At 43.0% G+C, this 22,817-nt stretch overlaps 1 protein-coding gene across 3 annotated transcripts in view; it reads left to right on the top strand.

The window, feature by feature from the left end:
• Positions 1–3,818: 3,818 nt before the first annotated feature.
• The window catches only part of LOC144683928 (serine/threonine-protein kinase PAK 3), a 220,547-nt gene continuing 201,548 nt past the window's right edge, over positions 3,819–22,817 (top strand). For 2 of the 3 annotated variants that reach the window (XM_078547514.1, XM_078547511.1), the window contains exon 1: positions 3,819–4,021. The gene's annotated coding sequence lies outside the window, so the exon portion shown is untranslated. Of the gene's footprint in view, positions 4,022–7,638; positions 7,683–22,817 lie in introns of all 3 variants that reach the window. The other variant, XM_078547512.1, reaches the window with a different exon arrangement.

The following is a 22,817-nucleotide window of genomic DNA, read 5'->3' as shown; positions in this document are numbered from 1 at the left end:
ACTTTTCACTTTATACATGAATGATCTAGATGAAGGAACTGAGGGCATCCTGGCTAAGTTTGCAGATGATACAAAGATAGGTGGAGGGACAGGTAGTATTGAGGAGGCAGGGACGCTGCAGAAGGATTTGGGCAGGTTAGGAGAATAGGCAAAGAAGTGGCAGATGGAATACAACGTGGGGAAGTGTGAGGTCATGCACTTTGGTAGGAAGAATAGAGGCATAGACTATTTTCTAAATGGGGAGAGAATTCAGAAATCTGGAGTGCAAAGGGACTTGGGAGTCCTAGTCCAAGATTCTCTTAAGGTTAACTTGCAGGTTGAGTCGATAGTTAGGAAGGCAAATGCAATGTTGCCATTTATTTTGAGAGGATTAGAATATAAAAGCAGGGATGTACTGCTGAGTCTTTATAAGGCTCTGGTCAGACCACATTTAGAATATTGTGAGCAATTTTGGGCCCCGTATCTCAGGAAGGATGTGCTGGCCCTGGAGAGGGTCCAGAGGAGGTTCACGAGAATGATCCCAGGAATGAAAGGCTTAACATGTGAGGAACGTTTGAGGACTCTGGGTCTATACTCGATGGAGTTTAGAAGGATGAGGGGGGATCTGATTGAAATTTACAGAATACTGAAAGGCCTGGATAGAGTGGACGTGGGGAAGATGTTTCCATTAGTAGGAGAGACTAGGACCCGAGGGCACAGCCTCAGAGTAAAGGGAAGACCTTTTAGAACAGAGATGAGGAGAAACTTCTTTAGCCAGAGAGTGGTGAACCTATGGAATTCATTGCCGCAGAAGGCTGTGGAGGCCAGGTCATTGAGTGTATTTAAGACCAAGATAGATAGGTTCTTGATTGGTAAGGGGATCAAAGGTTACGGGGAGAAGGCGGGAGAATGGGGTTGAGAAACCTATCAGCCATGATTGAATGGCAGAGCAGACTCGATGGGCCGATTGGCCTAATTTCTGCTCCTATGTCTTATGGTCTTATGGTCTAAGGTAAGGGGACCAAAACTGCACACAGTACTCCAGGTGTGGTCTAACCAAGGTTCTATATAGTTGAAGCAAGACCTCGCTACTCCTGTACTCAAATCCTCTTGCAATAAAGGCCAACATACCATTAGTCTTCCTAATTGCCTGCTGCACCCTCATGTTAGCCTTTGGTGACTTGTTGACAAGGACACCCAGGTCCTTTTGTACATCGACACTTTCTAATCTTTTACCATGAAACAAATACTCTGAGCATTTGTTCCTCCTACCAAAGTGAATATCCTCACATTTTTCCACATTATATTCCATCTGCCATGTTCTTGCCCACTTACTAAGTCTGTCCAAATCCTCTTGGAGCCGCTTTGCATCTTCCTCATAACACATTCCTACCTAGCTTTGTGTCATCAGCGAACTTGGAAATATTACATTTGGTCTCCGCATCCAAATCATTGATATATATTGTGAACAGCTGGGGCCCGAGTACTGATCCCTGCAGTACCTCACTTGTCACAGCCTGCCAACATGAGAATGACCCCTTTATTCCTACTCTCTGTTCTCTGCCTGTTAACCAATCCAGTGTGTTACCTCCTATCTCATGTGCTTTAATTTTGATAACCAACTCCTGTGGGGGACTTTATCAAAAGCCTTCTGAAAATCCAAGTATACAATGTCCACTGACTCCCCTTTATCAATTCTGTTAGCAACATTCTCAAAAAACTCCAACAGGTTCATCAAACATGATTTCCCATTCATAAATCCATGTTGACTATGCCGAATCAGATTGTTATTATCCAAGTGTCCATATATCACATCTTTTATAATAGATTCTAGCATTTTCCTAATTACTGATGTAAGGGTAACAGGTCTGTAGTTTCCTGTTTTCTCTTTCCCTCCCTTCTTAAATAGTGGAGTGACATTTGCTCCCTTCCAATCTGCAGGAACTGTTCCAGAATCTATAGAATTTTGGAAGATGATCACCAATGCATCCATCTCCATATCTGCCGCTTTCAACACTCTGGGTTGTAGATCATCAGGTCACAGGGACTTATCAACCTTCAGTCCCATTAATTTCTCCAATACAACCTTCTTACTAATACTAATTTCCTTTGATTCCTCATTCTAATCCCTTGGACCACTAATGCTGGTGGATTTCTTGTATATTCCTCAGTGAAGATAGATGCAAAGTGATCATTTAGCTTCTCTGATATTTTTCTATTCTCCATTATAAATTTTCCTGATTCTGCCTGTAAGTGACCCACATTTGTCTTGGCTAAACGTTTCCTTTTTATGTCCCTATAGAAGCTTTTACAGTCTGTTTTTATGTTTTTTGCTAGTTTGCATACATATTCTATTCTCCATTTCTCTATAAGTTTCTTGGTCCTCCGTTGCTGTATTCTAAAATCCTTCCAACCCTCAGGCTTACTGCTATTTCTGGCAACTTTATAGGCCTTTTCCTTTAATCTTATACAATCCTTAACTTCCTTTGTTAGCCATGGTTGACTAACTTTACCTTTTGGGTTGTTGTGCCTTAAAGGAATGTATAATTGCTGCAAACAATGTAATAATTCTTTAAAGACTGTCTACTGCCTATGTGCCATCATACCTTTTAATGTATTTTCCCAATCTACCCCAGCCAGTTTGTCCCTCATACCTTCATAATTTCCTTTGTTCAAATTTAACACCCTGGCTTCAGATTGAACTACCTCACTTTCAAATATAATATAAAATTCTATCATATTATGGTCACTCATCCCTAAAGGTTCTTTAACAACAAGATTATTAATTAGCCCTTTTTTTTTTACATAATACTAGATCTAAAATAGCCTGATCTCTATTCGGCTCCTCAACATACTGTTCTAGAAAACCATCCCTAACACACTCCAGAAACTTGTCTTCCACAGCATTAGTACTCATTAGGTTTACCCAGTCTATAAGCACATTGAAGTCATCCATGATTATTGTATTACCCATCCTACATGCTTCTCTAATCTCCTGATTAATACCATGGCCTACACTACCACTGCTGTTTAGTGGCCTATAAACAACTCCCACCAAAGTTTGCTGCGCCTTGCTGTATCTTCCAGTTGCCAGGCCTCTCAATCAGGCACTGAGTATTTTTTTTAAATGAAGGAATCTTACCCCCCGCCTCCTCCCGGGAAACCCGCAAGCAAATCTGATAGTGTTTGGTGTTTGGGCTTCCTGCATGGCGACTCCTGCCCATTGCTGCTTGAATATCATCAGCCGTGGGATGAGGCCCTTAAGTGGATGTCTATCATTATGTCACTTGCCTATGATGTAACATGGTTCTTCCCTTTCCTGACACAGTGATAGTTCCTCTTTAAGATGTCCTAGAAAACATGAAGTGAGAAATCAGTCCATTACTGCTTCGGGTGACAATTTACAAGTCCACATTTCCTGATCTTAACTGTACCATTGCAGTGGGATTTCTAAGAGCTGGAACTTAATCAAGTAGATTAAGAACAATATAAATTTCCTTCATTTGTTTTTGTTTGTTTTGAAGCACATTATCCCTATGTATCCTTATGTATTATCCCCCCTCTCCAATTGAGAAAGTAGGAGTGTGCCCTGCACCTTGCTGAGCCCTGAAAAAGGCAGGGATGAGAAAATGTATTTTTGATAAGAACTGTATGCTTTTAAATGGGAGAACCTAATTAAAGTATTAAAACCATGGGAAGTCAGTTTTACATTTAACAGGAGGAGTGCATTGTACTTGGACTAAAGGTTATGTGTAGACAGCAGGGTTTACGATGGCAACGTTCTGTGGTGCACATTGATAAATCAACATGCCTCCCCCCCGCAACTCTTTTGAACTCTCAGAACAGAGCTGCAAAGTAGCCCAGTTATGTGTATCTAGAAGCAAACAGCTAACGATGTGCAGCTAATAAAGATTGCATTTGTTCCTGTAACACTCGTGTTTGAGTGAGTCACTGATGTGCTGTGCAGGACTTTGTGGGCCAGATGCTATTCTGATTTCCCTGGGTGCCTTAAGGACAGCTTAGAGGAACAGAACAATGAAGGGTAAGTATCTTAAGAGCAGCTGCATAGAACCCTAATTCTGGGCATGCGGCAGGGTGAGTAGTTGAAGCTGTAAGATAACCATTAAACTTTAATCTCATTGCTCTTTATCAGTAAGCTTGAGGAGGAAGAATGCATTTATCCAATTTTCCAATTAGTTTTTTTTCATTCCTATTTTATGTTGTAAACATGACTTTCCAGTACAGACCGCAGAAAATTAGGATTAACTTTAAAAAAAAAACTATCAATAAAGATTATAAATATGTTAAATTGGGGATTTACGATATGTATAATCTTGTTTAAACTCCCTTGGCAGTTTTTGCTCACCAAAGAGTTTTCTGATATTGCCAATGGTTCCCTTTGCAGAGAAACCTTTTACCTTCTCTTCATAACACTGCACCTCAAAAAACCCATTCTGTAACATCTCCAATCATTTCAACTACTGCCCCATATCTAATCATCCCTCCTTAAGGCACTTGAACACATCACCGTCGTCCAGGTCGAAAGTTGCCTCTAGTTATTTGTAACTGTGATCATGGCACGTTATCCCTCCTTGCTGCCCTCAGTCTTTCTATGGTAAATAGATTTGAATACAAGAGTTGAAACAAAGGTACAATTACATCAGCTAAAAGGAAAACAAGATTGTAGACAATTGTGGAAGGAATGAGAAAAGCTTTTTCAGTTATGTGAAGAATTACAGAACTGTCAATGCCAGCATTGGACCATTGAATACTAGTCAAGGACAGCATACAAAGGAGTCACTGGGTATGGTAAAAAGGGGCGGTTACAATAGGAAACTTTCTCCAGGGATCTGTTTTCCTTTCTTGCACTTCCTTAGAACCCGCTTGCACCACACTGCCGGTTTTCCGTGATGTAACTTCCACCAACATCTCTTGGAATATGTCCAGCCAGAGTTGGCAGTATGAGTCCAGTGCCCAGAGCTGTCCCAAAGTCATCATCATTGGGTCTATTGCTCTTTATTATTTTTGATCTTGGTCTAGGTATTGTGGGTATGATGTCCAAATTTGCAGATGTACTAAGATCTCTGCAAGTGTTAAGACTGTAGGCGATGGTTGTCTGCTTGAGGCTGATCTTAATACGTTGGGAGATTGGGCTCAAGGCTGGTAAATGGTGTATAACATGGATAAGTGCAGTGTTATGCATGTGGGCTGGGTGAATGCGTAACTTTTTAAATTCATTTATGGGATGTGGGCATCACTGGCTAGGCCAGCATTTATTGCCCATCCCTAATTGCCCTTGAGAAGGTGGTGGTGAGCTGCCTTCTTGAACCGCTGCAGTCCACGTAGTGTAGGTACACCCACAGTGCTGTTAGGGAGGGAGTTCCAGGATTTTGACCCAGTGACAGTGAAGGAACGGTGATATATTTCCAAGTCAGGATGGTGAGTGGCTTGGAGGGGAACTTCTAATTGGTGGTGTTCCCATGTATCTGCTGCCCTTGTTCTTCTAGATGGTAGTGGTCATGGGTTTGGAAGGTGCTCCCTAAGCAGCCTTGGTGAGTTTCTGCAGTGCATCTTGTAGATGGTACAGACGGCTGCCACTGTTTGTCGGTGGTGGAGGGAGTGAATGCTTGTGGAAGGGCTGCCAATCAGGAGAAAACATGAAGGAAGGTGGAAAAAGAAAGAGATTTGCATGTTCTAGTGCATCTATTTCTAAAACCACAATATGGTGAAGCAATAGCTTGAGGGTGTTGGGATGCATTCACAAGATAATTGAGTGTAAATCAAGACACAATATTTTGGTCAGGCCTCGCTTGGATTAGCGCATTCAGTTTTAGTCTCCTCATGTAGTTGGTGATGTTGAGGCTTTGGAAATGGTGTGGAGGCGGACCAGTAGATCAATTCCTGGTGTAAAGCATTTTAGTTATCAAGATAGGCTGAGAGATTTGGGATTATGCCCTTTACAGAAATGCTTTTCTTATTCTTTCTTAGGATGTGGGTGTCGCTAGCTCGGTCAGAATTTACTGCCTGTCCCCAGTTGCCCATGAGAAGGCGGTGGTGAGCTGCCTTCTTGAACCGCTGCAGTCCATGTAGTGTAGGTACACTCAGTGTTGTTAGGAAGGGAAAAAACATAGAATTAGGGAGATCTGATTAAAGTTTAAAAGGTGATTAAGGGAATGGATTGTGTTCTAGTTGACAGTTTGTTCCAATTAAATAGGTTCGGGAGCATTGGAGAACAAAATTTGAAGTTGTATAAGGCCAGATCTAGGTTAGGTGGTTTTTTTTTTTCCCCAGAGAATATTGGACCCTCTGGAACAGGCTGCTGGCTCATGCAGTGGATGCCAATTTGCTGAATTCCTTGAAGCCAGAGTTGGGCCTGTTTCTGGTTGGAATGTATGTCACCTCTTATAAAAGATGTGCACATCAGGGAATTCAGGGCCAAAGTGATCTCCTGATCTAGTTTTGATTGCTTGGATGGGTCAAAGAGGAATTTCCTAGATTTTTTTTCCCCTAAATTGGCTGGGTTTTTAGTCTGGTTCTTTGCCACTCTCAGAAGATCACACAGTTTCAGGTGGGGCAGGGGCTGCCTTTATTGTGACTCTCAAGGTATTGCAATTGCGTGGAGCAGCTTGAATGAAGCACTTGTCTGTTACTATTCATATCTTCAGTTGCTTGTATGTTCAATGGGGTTGATCACTTCATTTTCCTCCAGCAACTCGTCTACTTGTTCCACCACATGGGCTCACCCTCACTTGCTCCCACTCCTACTTGTCCCAGTGTAGCTAGTGTGGCCCAGCAATAGTTTGTTTTCTCACCCCTCACAGTTATCTCCTGAATAACTGAAGATTTCATCTATGGTCGCTTTCTTTTCATAAGATCTCTATGGATCTCTATGCTAACAACACACGGCTTGACCAGGTCAATCTCAGTGCTGAGGGCATGGACTGAATTCAAGAGAATCTTTGGAGAGATGACCACAGAGTTGGATGATGATGACATGTTCTAGCACCTTCGAGTGGAAAGGAAGATTAGATAAGTGGATGCAGTTAGAGAGGGTTCAAGGGTGAAGTTGGTCTCTTTTGGGAGAAGATGGGTGCATAAGCAAAGGGAGTTGTTAACACACTAGCAAACATTGGGCAAAGAAATGTAGACAAAGTTTAAACAACATTCTATACATTGTACTTCTATAATTTAAAAAAAAAATCTGGTTTTAATGTTCTCATTTTTTTAAGTGACATTTTTGATTTTCCACTGTCTGTATATTTCTTGTTATATTTACAGTATGAATTAGGAATGAAAAGAACCATTTGCAAGATCTGATTCAGCATAATCCTTCCCCTTAAATTAGCTGTACATTTATCAAGCCTTCTGGGTCATTGGTTTTGATAATCCCCAACAGTTTTACCTTTGACCTCTCGCAATGTAAAAGTAACTGAAGAGATATTCAAAAACCAGACAACTTGCATTGGAAAAAAGAGCGAAGAAATTATCATCAGCATCCTTTAAACTTTTTAAGAGAATGGATAATATGGATGTAACTAGGCATTTTCTGAAATAGAGGTTGTAATAGTGTTATGATCCCAGCTGAGGTTACCCCTGGACAAGCCTGGTTCCAGAGTGGTACCCAGCTTGATAGAACCTAACTTTTATTTGTTTGTTTAGATACATGGAGAGTAGCTACTGAACAAAGTCACAGGAGTCAGCTGGTAAGATTTTAACAAAAGCATAAAACATTTATTAAACAAGAAAAGATGAACTATATTGCAATACTCCTTTACCCACAACTATACCTTTTACGGATATATACAGATTTGTAAGGATAACACAAGTTACAAAGCTATTTTATGCTCTAGTGTCCACAGTAAGGACACAGTCCATGTACCAATAGGCACCCTGTGGTCAGACACACCACACTCTGAAACCAAGCGCCAGACACCCACCTCAACCAGATACTATGGATCTCTCCTCAACTCCCCCCAGTCGCTTGCTACACAGTGAGCCATCTGGTCTCACTGCACTCCGTCTTTCACACGAGGGTTTACAATCTCCACTCTCCAAGAACTCGTCTTGGAATCTTCTCCCAAATTGACACTTTCTCTCAGACGCCTTCTGCAAGAGTTCACCTCCAGAGTTTGACTCTCCTAATGTTCCTCTTCCCTGGGTTACCACATGCTTTCAAGCTGTCTTCCACACATTCTATCCCACAGACTCAGCTGTCAACAGTACCACTACTTCACACACCCATAGCAAAGAGTTACAGACCTTCAGCCGTCTCTTTGGACCTCCTTGCCCTTTGCAAGCTGTGCTCACTTTAAACCTGCTTCTTGTAGCTTTTGTCTCTTTAAATCTGAAGCTTGGAGCTTTTCTCTGCCCTTCCCTCTTAAACTTCACTTAACAGGACCTTTTCCAGGTTCCTGTCCTTCCTTTGACTAGAAAGTCTGCTTGGGACTTTCCCCTGTTCCACTCCACTGGATCCTTGGAGTTTTTCTTTAGCTTCGGACTTGTTATCTGTCCCCTTTGCTCCAGTCTCTCCTGGCAGCTATTTTCAAAACCAGCTAAACTTAAACAGCTTCCAAAACAAATTACTGTTTCTTTAGTTTTTCTGTGTGTGAGTCTGTGGGAGGAACCTGCCTCTCTGGGCCCCTGTTGCTAGGCAGCAGCCCAATTCTTCTACTCTTGCTTGTTCACCTTAGCTGCAACAGTTGTAAAAACCTCATTAGAAATGCAATCACCTTTTAAAGTGAAACTAAAACTCAATTTGACCTTTTCTTAACACAGAGATACAGAAATACAAATCAAACTTAAACATTAAAGCTAAAACTCATTCCTCACACCTACAAATACAAATATAACTTACTTGAACTATCTCTATTTCCTAACAATAGCACCCTCTTGTGGCCATTTGTATATGCATGTATATAAAAATCAGACTGGAATGAACCAGTTTATTTGGGTATTAGCATTCCATGTGTGTGCTCCAATGTTTCTATCCTACAAAGATATCACAGCCTGCTGATGAGGATAGGCTTCTGGATTCTCTAGCCGAACAAATTTGGTTGGATAAACTTCCAGTAAACCAGCAAAGGAAATGTGAGATTTTTTTGGTGAGAAGTAGGCTTAAAAATCCGGTTTTGGTGAAAAAGCTGTTTGTACACTTGGGTGGCCTGATCTTCAAAAATGGCTGCATCAACAGGTATTATTAGGTGACTGGGGGAGTGGTGACCTAGAGTCTTTCAGTGCTTATGTGGAGCAGCTAGAGATGATCCTGATAATCCAGCTGTTAATCAGGCAATGGAGGAAAGGAAAAGCGTGAAGCAGACCCAGTAGTGTATGAAATGCTGAAGAATTTGCTCATGGGCCATTGTAGATTGCAGAAAGTTATTAGTTTGGAACAAGAAATCAGTGAGGACATTGGACAGTTTATCGTGGCTTTGAAAAAGTTTCCCATCCATTGTAATTTTGGAGAATTTCATTAAAGAGCATTGTGGGACAGGTTTGTGTGCAGTTTAAAAAGTGAACACATTCGCAGTAAGTTGCTGACATTGCCAAAGTTAACTTTCGACATAGCTTGCCAAACGGCATTGTCCATGGGCATGGCAGAATGTGACTCAAGAGAAGTCAGAGTTAACAACCGCCAGTTGTCTGCTGAAGTAAATAAGCTACAGCTGAGTAAGCAGAAGGCCCCAGTGACAGCAGTCAGTAGTAGCAGAGGTACAACAAAGTCCTGTTACCAATGCTTAGACCAACATTGGGCACAGAATTGTCCATTTGTGAATGCAAAGTGCTACAGCTGCAAGTAGAAGGGTCATCTAGCCAAGGCATGTCGAAAGAATGTGAACGGAGAAAATGCTAGCTGAAGGAAATGGCTGTCACTGCCTATGATTGTCAAACAACACCAGGCCGATGAGGGGTTGATTGTGACTCATATGATCCCAAGCACAAGGATGTCTAGTCGAAATTTACAAGGCATCATTGGATGGAGCTCCGGTAAACATGGATGTTGTCACAGGGGCATCAGTCAGTGTGATTCCCCGAATTGCTTTACTTTGAAAAGTTGGGTCAGCATCAGCTAGAGAAATCATGCATAGAATTTCAAAGTTATAGAGCAGAGACAATCCCCATAATGGGAAGTGTGTCATTTCCAGTCAACGAGAAGGATCATTGCTCATCATTGCAGTGAAGGGTAAAAAAACAGCCTTGTTAGGAAGAAACTGGTTCATAGTGCTTAAGTTAAACTGGAAGAAACTTTTTTGCATAGAAGCAAAATCCACAATGCAAGACAATGTGATCGCCAAGTACCCTCAGCTGTTTACTGAAACTAGCAACCCAATTCAAGGATATATGGCCAACATATGGTTTGAGGCACGCAAGTTTACTGCAGGCCTTGTCCAGTACCCTTTGCTCCAAGGGAGGAAGTAGAGCAAGCATTGAAAGGACTTGAGACTGAGAACTTTATCTCCAAAGTAGAAAAAAGTAATTGGGCTACTCCCATAGTCATAGTACCTAAGTCAGATAGCAGTGTAAGAATATGTGGCGATTATAAGGTAACCATAAACACTAGAATGTAATCCACCTGATACTTTGCCAAATGTGGAGGAGCTATTCACAATATTGTCAGGAGGTTAGATTTTTTCAACATTAGATCTGACAAATGTAGAACTGCAACTTTGAGCTAGATGATGAGTCTAAGTCATATTTGAGTATTAGTACACACATGGGTCTTTTCAGTTTCACAGGCTGCCATTTCATGTTTCTTTAGCCCCTGGAATTTTTCAAGGGGTGATGAGCCAAATTTTGCAGGAATTCAGGGAGTAGTGTGCTATTTGGATGACATATTTATTTTAGCTCCAAACAGGCAGACCCATGATGACAGGCTGAAGAATGTTCTCCAACGTTTGGGAAAGCATGAAGTTCGGACAAAGGCACACAAATGTGAAGTGTTTCAAAACCCTGTAGAGTATTTCTGTCATAGTCTAGACAAAGATGGGTTACATCCTACCAAGAAGGTTTACGCAATAAGAAATATGCCACAACCTCAGAATATCTCTGAATTCAGGTCCTTTTTGGGCTTAGTGAATTATTACAGGAAATTCACACCAAATTTGGCAAACTTATTGCATCCATTGATGGAACCTTTGAGGAAGGGTGTTCCATTGAATGGACAAGGGAGTGTGACAAAGCATTCCAGTTGTGTAATAGTAAATTGGTAGATGGTAAAATGCTTGTACATTATGACAAGTCCAAAAAGATTGAGCTAGCATGTGATGCCTCTCAGTGGAGGAGTTGCTGTGATCTCATGATTTGGATAATGGCGAGGAGAGACCTGTTGCATTTGCTTCGTACACCTTCAGTGCTAATGAGTGGAATTATCTTCAGAACGTGAAGCATTGTCTTTGATTTTTGCTGTAAGAATATTTCATAAATACAGTATGGTCGTAGTTTTATGATTGAAACTGATCATAACCCACTGACGGCTATTTTGAATACTAAGTCTCCAGTACCCACTTTAGCTGCAGCCCTAAAGCAGAGATGGGCTTTGATTTTGTCTGCTTATCAGTACGACATTAAGTACAGACGTTTGGAAGATCATTGCAGTGCCGATGCATTGTCTAGATCACCATCCCCATCAGAGGTAGAGCCCAACAGGGAAGATATATCTTTCTTTTCCCACGTGGATGAGTTGCCAGTTGTAGCAGATGATGTTGGCAGAACAACTCGTAGGGACCCTATATTGGCAAGGGTGTTTAACTATATCGCAAATGGTTGGCCAACACAGATACTGTATTTAGAAATCAGGCCTTTTTTACGTGTAAGAATGAGTTGTCAGTTGATAATGGTTGTGTTATGTGGGGAGCCACAGCTGTAATTCCTGAAAGGTACAAATCACAGTTACTGTGTGATCTTCATGATAAACACTGAGGAATGAGCTTGATAAAGAGCCTAGCGAAGAGTTATCTTTGGTGACCAGGGTTAGATAAGGACAGAGAAGACATAGTGAAACAGTATAGAGTATGTCAAGCTGTAACTAAGAAGCCACCATCAGAACCTTCGCAACCATGGAATTGGCCAGCTGGAGTGTGGCAGAGGCTGCACATCGATTATGCAGAATTTGAAGGACAACAGCTTTTCATTGTGATAAATATCCAATCAAAGTGGGTTGAGGGGTTTCCAATGAATTGAGCAACAACTAGCAAAGCTCTCACTATTTTGTGTAGTTTGTTTGCTGCTTATTGGTTCCCAGAGAAAATTGTGTCTGACGATGAACCTCCGTTTTGTTCAGAAGAATTTGTAAAATTCATGAGAATGAACGGGGTAAAATATTGTTCCACCATATCATCTTGCTTCAAATGGAGCAGCAGGGTGTACAGTGCAAATTGTTAAGTATTCTCTTGTTAAGCAATTGCTGGATACCAATTGGAAGAAATGTCAGTTGCCATTGAATCATAAATGGGTGAATTTTTTGTTTTTTGACCATAGCTCACCTCACACTACTACTGGCAGAACACCAGCTGAATTGTTTCTTAGAAGACAGCCTAAAATGAAATTTTCATTGCTGAAGCCACATTTAGCACAGTCAGTAGAAGAAAAACAATCCAAGCAGAAAGAGAGTCATGATAGGAGTAGAGTGAGAGAAAGAAGTTTGAAGTTGAACCAGAGGTTAAGGTGAAAGATCATCACAAGTGTTGAAGTGACTACCAGGAAGAGTCATGTGGTCCTCGAACATATTTGGTTAAGATGTTTGGTTGTGGAAAGGTTTGATACATAGAGATCATGTTTTACCTTGAGAGATTCACGAAGAAGAAGAAAGTTGGGAGGAATCGAATGAGTCTGTTGAATTGGATAGTTGGCATACGAGTAAGGTACCATTGGTTATTTCAACAAGCGGTGGCTGAAACTAGTTCAGATCCTAGTCAGAATCAGACAGACATGCCTGGGGAAGTGTAAAATTCAGTTGAAGGTCAAGGGCAACATTTGTTGGAGAAAGCTGTCGCTGGGTCAAAATCCTGGAACTCCCTCCCTAACAGCACTCTGGGTGTACCTACACCACATGGACTGCAGCAGTTCAAGAAGGCAGCTCACCACCTTCTGAAGGACAGTTAGGGATGGGCAATAAATGCTGGCCTAGCCAGCGACACCCACATCCCATGAATTAATTAAAAAAAAGCTTCTCCTCAGACTCAGGCCCAAATGGGTCAAGATCCTTGCCCAAGTTCTGTAAATTTAGGTCAAGAAATGAAGTATCCTCTTAGAAATAGGAAACCAGTGGATAGGTTATATTTGTAAATAAATGAAAAACAAGAAATATAATTGTATAAAGCTGGATTAATATCTAAGGAAAGTTAGCAATGCATGGTGGGATTTAAATGCGCTGCTCAAGCTTTGCTGGGATTGTGAACTAGTTAGCTAGAAGAGAGTAGCGGGTGCTGCTGGGACTGCAGGGAGGCCCATGAAGACGTGTCACGGATGCCGGACATGGTGAGTCCGGGACATGGTGGGGGGAGGGATCTGACACCCTAGGAAGGGGGTGAGGAGGTAGGCAGAGGCTTTTGGAGGCACAAAGGGAGAGTACAATCTTATTTGGTGGTGGGGGGTATTCCCTCTATGCACACAAGGCACCTCCTGGAAGGAGAGCCCCCACCACCTCCCTTTCTTCCTGCGCTTTTACCAACTTTAGTGGAAAAATAGTCTTTGCACCCTGGCTACCCTGCCATGATAAGGCAGTGGAGGTGGATTGAGGCCCTTAGTTGCCATTTACTTGGGCCTCATGGGCTCCTTACCCACCATATTAAGGATCAGGTGAACATGAAAGCAGGTGCTAGCCATCTCTCATATTTTAAGTGCTACACTGCTGACCACACACCCAGGGGGGTGGTATTGCTGTAAGATCCAGCCCCTTGTATTCTATTCCTCTAGATCCTAGCAACATTCCATTAACCTTTTTAAAGTATTTATTCATGCCATTTTAATGATCTATGTACAGGGATTCCCAAGTTGCTTTGGATTTCCACTGCCTCTTGTTTTTCACCTCCTAGAGAGTGCCAAATTCTTTTTTTTAACATATTATTCATTGGATGTGGGTGTCAACTGGCTAGGCCAGCATTTATTTCCTTGTTCACAGGCAGTTTAAGAGGGCATTTAAGAGTCTGCTGTGCCTGGAAGAGTCACATGTGAGCCATTTCCTTCCCTAAAGGGGATTAGTGAATCAGATGGGTTTTTACAACAATCATTTCATAGGCTTTTTCAAATTTTGCTATTTGCCATGGTGGGGATTTGAACCCAGGTCCCCAGAGCATTACCCTGAGCTTTTGGATTATTAGTCTAGCGACAATACCACTACACCCTCCCCCTCCCCTTCCTAGGTCCAAAGTGGATGCCTTAGGTTTGCCTACATTGAAATCCATTTGCTACAGTTTTGCCCATCTATTAATAATCTATTGGTATCTACTTTTAAATTTAAGCTCCATTTACATTGCTTAAAATGCATCTATCTTTGTGAAATCAGCAAATTTGGATATGTGTCTTTCTATCCCATCACCTAAATCATTATTAAATTCAGTGAAGAGTTGAGACCCAACACAGATCCTTGCAGGACACATTCTGCCAATCACAGCATCTGCCCATTATCTCTGCTCTCTGCCTCCTGCAGCTTAGCCATTTTACTGACCAGGTTAATAATTTGCTTCAATTCTGTGGGCTTCAACTTTAGCTAATAGTCTCTCCTGAGGGACTTTATCAAATACCTTCTAAAATTCTATATAAGTAACATCCATAGACTTTTTCCTGTCCACTACTTAAGGAACCTCTCCAAAAATTCAGTCAAGTTCATCAGTCATGATCTCCCCTTTACAAATCCAAGCTGGCTGTCTCTGATCAACGGAAAATTTTCTGTCAGCTTATCCTTAATTGGAGGGTTGATTTTTACCAACTCGATGGCAACAGGCTGGGGGGGTGGGGGGCAGGAGGGTTGGTGATATGGCAGGGAAGTTGCTGGGGGGTGACTTCCCTGCCATATCACCAATGTCAGGGGAGCCTGACATCTTGCTGCTGCAATGGCATCATACCAATGATGGGAACTTCAGCGGCATAGCTGTACTCCAACTGGCCCATTGGGCGACTGAAGTGCCCAATTTAGGGCCACTTCCCTCCCCCACTGCATTTTGCCCACTACCATGTGGGGAATCCATTAGATTTACCCTGGTGGCCTCCCAGTGAATTGCTGGGGGCGGGGGGGGTGGTGTTGGCGGGGCCCTCCTTTAGGGCAGCCGTATGGCTCATGGAGGGATAGCCCCGGCAGCAACGGCTGCCCCTGCATCCATGGCGTCGATAGAACAAAGCTCCCCCACACCGCCCCCAACCTCCCCCACCCCTGCGTTACCAGGGCCTGCATGCCCCTTCCTGGCAAGGCTAAAGAGAAAACTTAACCTTGGCTTCAAGGGCAGTCTGGCATTGAGGCACCCTCATGCTGCAGCCTCAGTAGTGTCCACCTCAAATGGTGGCACTGCCAAGGCTGACAAGCTGCCGCCGGTTAAATGCTGCCCCTGGGTCTTGCTACCTGCCGAAATTGGATCCCTCCCACTTTCAGTCCCAGCGGCTCCCAAAATTCAGCCCAATGATTCTAGTAATTTACTGACATCAGATGTTAGGCTTACTAAGATCTATTATAAGCCTATAATTCCTTGGTTTTCCCCTTCTCTTAAACAGTGAAGTGACATGCCCACTTTTCCGATCTAAAGAAATGTTTCCTGTAATCGAGAGAACGTTTGAAGATTATAGCAAGGGAATCAGCACTGTTCTCAGCTACTTCCACTAAAATCCTGGGATGAAATCATCTGGTCCTGGGGATCTGTTACTCTTTAGTGCCTTGTGTACCCTTTATGTTTATTAACCTGCAGTTTATTCAGTTTTCCCTTGCACTCCCTTGCCAATGCCACAACCTTTCCTTTTGCTCTGTCACTCACATTTCTTATTTCGTCACTCTTGGTTTAATGACTTTATGTCTTTTGGTTTTCTCTTTACCTGTGCTGCTTAAATCTAATTTCTGACTGTTAATCCACTGTCTTCACTTTCATTATTATATTATTAACAATGCCTTTTCCACCAGAGCCCTCCAACCCCACCCTAGTTATGAGTTTGAAATCCTTGTGACTGCCCTATTTATCATTTCCACTAGGCCTGTGGTCCCTGTGGCTCAGTTCAGGTGGAGCCCACTAGAACAGTCTCTTCCAGATCCAGCACTGGGGTCAGTGTCCCATGGAATGGAACCTCCATTTCTCACACCACTCCTTCAGTCACATCTTCACCTTCTTAGTTTTCTCAACCGTATGCCAATTTTGAGTGTGGTTGAGGGATTATAAACCAATTATTTTTAAAAATGAACTCCGCTGCACTTCAAGGGTTCCTCCTGTGAATGTCAACTTGATTCTTTTCAAATGATGGGTTCAGTTCTTCCGGAGCAGGTTGGAGTATGTTCAATGTAATGAGTGTAAATCTCTGTGGTAGTTTTTAAAAAAAAACTTCTCAGAGCAGTCTGGGAAATGTTTTCTAATGCAGTCACTGTGAAGGAGCTTTTGTGGGAGTGGAATGAGGAAGAATTATTTTCAGGAATCTAAAAACGGCTTCATGACTTTAAAGAAAACCAGAGGTTAAGTCAGCCTGGGAGGAGCTATTTAGTTATTCAAAAGGAGATAGTAGGAATGTGAGAATTAACCTCAGCAACCTAGGATATAACAAACCCTGTTCCCTAGCCATCAACTCCATCCCTCTCCATGGCAATTCTCGCAACCTTCATATTTGACCTTGAGATAAGCTTCTGACCACATATTTGTGCCATCACTATGATCCCCTATATCTATTTATATTGACCTCCTTAACATCACCTGTTTCTGCCCGTGCCTCAGTTCACTTGCTGCTGAAACTGTCATCCATGCCCTTGTTACTTCTAGACGTGACTTTTCCAGCACACTCCTGGCCAGCCTCCCACAATCTACCCTCCGTAATCCTGGAGTCACCCAAAACTCTGTTGCCCGTGTCTTAACTTCCACTAAGTTCTGTTCACCCATCACTCCTGCACTCACTGACCTATATAGGCTCCTGGTTAAGCAATACCTTGATTTAAAAATTCTCATCCTTGTTTTCAAATCCATCCATGGCCTCACCCTCTCCTTGCTCTAATTTCCTCCAGCCCCTTAACCCTCTGAGATACCTGTGTTCCTCTACTTCTGGCCTCTTGAGCATCCCCAGTTTTAATTGTTCCACCATTGGTGGCGGCCGTGCCTTCAGATAGGCCCTAAGTTCCAGAGCTCCTTCCCTATACCTCACCACCTCTCTCCTCTCTTTCCCCCTTCAAAACACTCATTGAAACCTATGTCTTTGGCCAAGGTTTTGGTCATCTGCCCTATGATCTCCTTATATGGCACTGTGTCAAATTTTGTGTTATAACGCTCCTGTGAAGTGCCTTGGGATTATTATAGTAAGGCTGCTATATAAATGCAAGTTGTTGTTGTTGTAGTTTAGGATGCAGGGGAAAACACAGGTTTCCTACTGCTGACTCCAATCCAATTAGCTCTGCTGACAAGTGCTTGTGGACCATTTAGCATTATATTCTGCTGTCATGACCACATCATCAAATACCATGTTGACATTTGGTCTAAAATTATAGGTTCCCATCCCCACCAGTGGAAGTGGAGCACGTCCATGGATAAGGATGCGGACCCCATACCAAACCTTTTGATCATATTCAGGGTGAGCATCCTGCACGTCTACGACATGCGCAAGCATGTCAGATGCACCCACCCTGAGCAACCAAATGCCCTTTCCAGGTTGAAGGAAAGGATAGTAATATTTCTTCAGCTGCTAAAATAACTAATCTTTATAAAGGTAGTTTACCCTTTCTGGGATTTCAGTTGGCAAATGCTTCATAAGTACACAGAAGGGAGCAATGGACAAAATTCCCTGGTGAGCCCCAGTGCTCTCCCAGACATGCCCCCTTGATGAGTGGAAGGGTTGGGACCAGGTATAAGCGTCACTCATCCACCCCTCTTGGGACTGGAATTCTGTGTGCTTCTTCGAAAAGATGGAAACCCAAAGTTACCACCCCTAAGTGCGACCTTTCCTGATGGGAGATTTGCTATTTACTCCACCCTCTCTGGCCCTTGAAATTTTGCCCCTCCCCCACCGCCCCAAGCATCAAAAATTGCCATTTGTTCAGGAGGCAGAAGATTGCCCTGCACCCAAAGCTCAGTACTGCAGCAAATTTCATTGCCTTGAGAGAAAGATTTGAGGGTAGAGGTGGCACAGGTGAAAAAACTTGACGTTATAAACTGGACTAATTTAATGGGCAGTTTTCAAATAAATTGTCAAACATTCTTTGCAAACCTAAATGTGCAGTATTGAAGAACTACTGGGGTGTCAGCCACATCAGTGACCATTTTCACAATTGATTTTATCCTGCGCCTAAACATTCGTGTGAGTAGCTATAAACAGATGTGCTGACATCAGATCTGCATGTCTCTTTTTTAGTTGGTAAGTTATTTTAAAATAGGGTGCAAGTTAAAACCAAGGGATAGCTGGTCATATGAAGGGTGATTCTTGTATAGGGCCAGAGAGCAGGAACGCCACACATTTTGAATAAAGTGTTTGGTGAGCGTTCTTATAAATGGATCAAAATGTTTCACTGGGAGTGAATTTTTTTGGTATATTTCCCCAGCTAATATCGACTTAAGAGCTGTTTAAAATTCTGTCTGTGTCCACATTCACAGCCCTTCAGTTCAGTTGTTTCACATTTCAAGGGCCAGGGATGGTGGTGCAGACAGCAAATCTCCCATTAGGAAACACAGTACTTAGGGGTGGAAACTGAATTAATTGGGTTTCCGTCCTTTAGAAGAAGCACATGGAAAACATCCTCCCAAATAAACAGTCTCCAACCCAATGGGCGGAATTGTCCCAGATGTGCATTAAGTACGGTAGCCGTTTACCTGCCGGCCGCAAAGGCGGATTTTCACCTGCCGTATCACCCCAGACTTGCCGCATTACTTATGCATTCCTGGGGAACATGCCGTTTCCATGGCGGGCGGGCTCTCATTTGCCTGCCACGCCATCACCTCACCACTTCATCACGCCAGGCACCACATTTAGAGTACAGCCGCGCTCAGTGCTTCCAGCCCAGGACTGCAGCAAAGAAGACATGGCCCTGAAGAGCAAGAAGACTGCAGCCTTCGAGGGCCTTTTGGATGCTGTGGAGGCCCGCTGTGATGTCCTCTACCCCAGCTCTGGCGTCAGGAGGGGCAGCTACATTACCACTCCGGCTTGGTAGGCGATAGTAGTGGCGATTGGTGCTAATGTTGCACAAAAGAGATTGGCCATCCAATGCAGAAAGAGGATGAATGATCTCATCTGTGCAGCCAGGGTAAGGCAACCATCTCATCACTCTAAACTCACACATCCAATCATCACAAGGGCCCATCACAAGTTCACTGGCATCTCACTCACTCAAGGGACATCACCACCCATTCGCTCACACGTACCCTCACATGTCTAACCCTCAAAAGAATACAGACTGGACATGGCTGATGTGAACATCTGACGTACAAGTGACACCTCAAAACCTTGCCTGGCTGCGACTGCAGATACCCTGACCAAAACATGGAGCACATAATATCATCTTACCCATGACTCAAGATTGAGGGTGACATCCTGGAGTTACACTTGCTCTCCAGCAGGGCATTGAACTGGTTAGGAAACTTGACGTTAAAGCAGTGATGGCAGCTTCTGCTCCTAACGCCATATGAAAGAAGTTCAGTTGTATGTGTGAGTGTCTTTATGTATCCTAAAGTTTGCAATCAACAAATCAATCATTGTTCCACTGCAGAAGATCAAGGGAATGCTTTAATGTTTTGCATTCCCTCCCTTCTTCCATCACTGAGATTCTATTCCAGATCCGAATGGGATAGCTTTTCTTCATCTTAATTGTATTAGCAATCAGTGAAGGCTAGCAGTTTATAACAATGGCAACTCAGTTGTGAATGGGAATGTGTATCACTCATCTTGAAGACTTTACTATCTGTACAAACAACCCTCTAGTAAGCCTTGTAAGCCTGTGATAACCAAACATGGGAGTGAAGCAGGTATGATCAGGCTTTATGCCAGGGCAGTATTTTATTAATGCATATGCCATGTAACATCAACTGTCTTATTAAATTACAATACTGATGCAGTTCTGAGGCAATTATTTTCATGAGCCTGAGGTTCAGACACATAAAATGAAAGTGATTTTTTTTCAATATGTATTTATCTTTAATGAGGAGAATATTGAGTAATCCTGAACATTCTGAAGTGAGTCATGTGCCCATTACTACGCTCTTTGTTCCCCAGCTGAATACTTTCAACCTGTTGGCCAGGCGCAACCTGTAAGCTGACATTTTGAGTAAAGAGTTAACCCTTGGATGATGTTATGAAGGTGAGGCCTGTCCACCTCCCACTGATGAATTGCTGCAGCAGATTCTGTGCTGTGTTACTGCAGCACAGATCCCACACCAATGTATGCACCTTTCACGACATCGTTAGCGTACTGTGTTTAAAAAAAAAACGTTGGTCCGGCAGGAACCAATCAGGCAAGTGGACATTTCTTGCGTAGATTTGCCTCTACAATTACATCACCAAGTTTTCAAACATAAACAGAATTTCACCTTTAATTCTGATGAAAGAATACACATGTGAAACACCACCATAACTTTTTTTTTGCCGATGTTGAACAACTTGCTGTGTATTTCCAGCATCTTCTGTTTTAATTTTAGATTTCTAGAATTTTCCATTTTTCCTCTTTCATTAAGTTGTAATTCAATTATCTCTCCATCAGGCCAGCGCAAGTCGTCAGTTGGAAGGTGGGGTGAAGGTGGTGGTGCCTGTGAGCAGTATTTCTACTGACCGTGACACTAGAGAGAACTTACTGGGCAAACTATTCATTTTTGTCTCTCAATGGCCTGAATTGAGGATGAGTAAGACATGTATCTAACATACATATACTACTTCCCTGTCATATTCAGTTAAATTGAATTGGATAGGTATGACCTCTGGTGTGAAGCAAGATTTGATGGCATCTGCCACGATAAGAGTGATGCGGCAGGGAGAAGTCCATAAACCTGCTGCCATACAATGTGCCAAGGTCTGAAGTCTACAATTCCAGGGGTCCATTTTCACTGTGGTGGAGTAGAACCCCCACTGGCGCCCACTAGCCTGCCTGCCCATAGGCCTACTGAGGCCATTAATTGACCAATTATTGCCCACTTAAGGCTCTCAATCCGCCTCCACTGCCATAAAACACTGGACAGTGGCAGGCGAGCGAGAGTCAGAAGACGGCTTTTTAAACAACTTTTTAGAAAAGGCCTGAAGGAAGGGGAGGGACATCATATGGGGGGTGCGGTGGGGGGGTGGTGGGGGGTGCACTGTGCGCATCGGGTGCAACTCCCCCCTAAGATGTTACCTCCCGTTTGTTCCTCCCCACCTAGCTTCCAAATCTGCCCCCCGACACCCCACCCCCTCCCTTTCTGTCCTAAAAGCTCATACTTATTGCACTCTGGACACCCTTGACAATCTTGCTGGGCCTTTTTTGCAGTTCCAGCAGCGTCCACTACGGAGCTCTAGTGCCGCTAGGACTGCTGGAGCTGCTGGCCAATCCAATTGGCCGGCAGCTCTTGAGGGAGGGACTTCCTCACACTGAGAGGTGGAAGTCCCACTCTCAGGTACTTAAGGCTGCTCGGAGATTGTTACCGCTGTGGGGCGTTCTTTGTAAAAGTTGGTCAGCTTGGAACTGACTTTCCTTCCTAACAGTGCGCGCCAGTTCTATGTTTCTGGTGTGGGGCTTGAACCTAAATCCCCAGAGGGAGAGTGCTACTCCTAAGCTAAGGTTGACACTTTAATGAGAATGGAATAGATGCAGTCCCTGTGCCGTCCCAGGAACTGTACTGGGCAGCATGTCCTAGACTGGAACGGCTGGCCAAAAGGGACAGTCTAAAGTCTGGCTGCATCATTCAAGTTCAGACAGCCAGCGTGAACTCTGCTTCCCACCCTTGACCCCCGACTAGAATTTTGGGCTCTATAGTTTGAATAATATTGCACCCGACCAATAGATTGGCTTTTCCCTCCTTTTTGTTTTTGAAATGAGACAGCAAAATGGTAACTGGGGGCTTCGTATCGGTAAGCAAAGAGAGTTTTGCAGCAGCTGGTGTGTCCATTGACACAGCTGTCTTTGTGCCAGTAACCAGAACAAAATGAGGAAAGCAAAATTTGTGGTAAGGCACCTCCCTTAAGTCGTACATGTTTGACCAAAGAGAGTATAATGAATTGCAAACTGAGAGGTTATATCCCGTTTGACCTCTTCCTTATTTAAAGAAATAAGCAGGCCTTGGGGTGTGAAATATTGATGTTGACTTCAGAATAAACAATGTTTTGGACCGATGGGGTAGAATCTGTGGGATCATTTCACTTGTGGGAAAGACCAGCATAATTCATTCACCTCTTATTGCTGTGACATAATTTGTCTTTTACATTTATTAAATTTGCCAAGGTAATTCCCTGCTGTCATTGAAGCATTCAAACTGAAAGTGAATTTGCATTGCATTACATTTATATTAAATTCAGGCTGGTGTAGGAAACCTTTTGGGTTTCTTCAGGCTTAAAGCAGAAAGCTACCACAATGCTTTGAATACATGCCAAAGTTAGCTCTACTTCCTGTGCAGTGAAATGTTTTTTTTTTAATGATGCAATATTTTTCTAATTTTATGATTGTTAATTTTCTACTGCTGACCTGCTCCTGACCACACTGAAGTTCGTTGTAAGATGGTAAA

This window comes from Cetorhinus maximus, chromosome 8, assembly GCF_964194155.1.
Source record: "Cetorhinus maximus chromosome 8, sCetMax3.hap1.1, whole genome shotgun sequence".
Classification (NCBI taxonomy): domain Eukaryota; kingdom Metazoa; phylum Chordata; class Chondrichthyes; order Lamniformes; family Cetorhinidae; genus Cetorhinus; species Cetorhinus maximus.
Note: the sequence above shows the minus strand (reverse complement) of the source record. Positions and strands in the feature narration are given on the sequence as shown.